Genomic DNA, 1,522 nt, shown 5'->3' with positions numbered 1-1,522 from the left:
CTACACATAAACCACTCCTTTTTATTTATCAAATTACGATTATTTTTAATGTTACTTTATACAATATTCACATTCTCTATGTATACTAAATAAAGGCAACTGACGTTCCTTATTTCCAAATCTAGTTTATTATTTGTCCACCTGCTGGCACCTCAATATTCAGAAGAAATACTGCACACTATGACAGTGAAACATTTCCAGTAAACAGGAAGGATTTTCTCTTTCTTCCTCATGGCTTATTTAAAATTTCTGCCTTGCTATCCTCTGCCTGAGAAAAGCGGTAAGAGAGTTTCTCAGTCACTTACGCCTGTGGCTATTCAAGTGGTACCTTTACCAACTTCTTTTAAAAACGTGTTTAGGCAACACTGGAAAGAAGTTCTCCAGCCCGCACCATCCCCTGAAACCACACCACCACACTCGTCACCAAAAGGGAAGCAGTGGTGACCTGCAGGGAGCTGCCTCCTTAGCGAGAGTTACAACGCAGTTTGAGAACAGTAACACCCAAGATGATCTGACGAGACTTTATAAACTCTCTTTTCAGTAAAGTCAGCAGCCAGAACCAGCAAATATTTCTGACTCTCCTCCTGCGAAACCCTGCAGAAAAGTTTGTGGACACAGAGAGGGGAACAGCTGCGCCTCTTTAAGCCCACTCAGCCTCACCCTACCTTCATATGTGCTCTGCTCTGCCCCGTTTTTCTAGAGAAAGGGCCAAGGAAGATGCTCTCACGTAAATAGTCGCCGAGAGAATTCTCAAGTACCAGCGTCTTTCAGGAGTGGCCCAGTTCCAGCTGTAATGTCAGGCAAGCACGACCAGACACTTTCAAATATTAAGCTATGCTAGCTGTGAAAGGGCTTACTTGTGGTTGAGTGCAGTCATGACCATCTCAGAAGGATTTTCAACAGAAATGATTAACAAATGAAACAGAATTGTCTGAAGTTACTTTGGGATGTACTCCAGCAGCTCTGTTTGCCCCTGTGCAATTACCAGCGCTGGTGCATTTCTCCTACGGAACCGCTCAAGGCATTCGAATGTAGATCACTGCATTCAAATACTGAATATGAAAAAGGTTGTGGTTTTTTTTTCTTTAAATGAAACATCAATAAAGGTGCCTTTGTCTAAGCACCGGGACAATACTGTCTGCAAAACAAAGAGTTCGTGGAAAGCCATTTACAATTAACAATAGGGAAACATTTCCTAAGCGAAAAGCCCACTTCCATCCACCAAGCCATAAAATTGCATACCCCAAAGTAAAAAAAAGAGTCGGTGTTTTTCTCTATTGCAATAGTAGACTAAATTTCGTAAGTAATAAAGAGATTGAAAGCTTAAAATATTTAAGTAAACAAGGGTAAGTCTCAAAGAAAGACAAAGCTGAACTACTGGGGAATCCCGGGGATGGCAACAAGCACGCCGTTTAATTTCCACCGCGACGTTCACACGTAGGCGCTGCGCTGGGACCACGCTCGTACCTCTGCTGCCATCCTCTTCCAGGAGACTGAGCCTCTCGGGGGGAGGATGGAGGGC

This window comes from Buceros rhinoceros, unplaced genomic scaffold, assembly GCF_000710305.1.
Source record: "Buceros rhinoceros silvestris isolate BGI_N320 unplaced genomic scaffold, ASM71030v1 scaffold10965, whole genome shotgun sequence".
NCBI lineage: Eukaryota > Metazoa > Chordata > Aves > Bucerotiformes > Bucerotidae > Buceros > Buceros rhinoceros.
The sequence above is the reverse complement of the archived record's forward strand: the minus strand, read 5'-3'. Positions refer to the sequence as shown.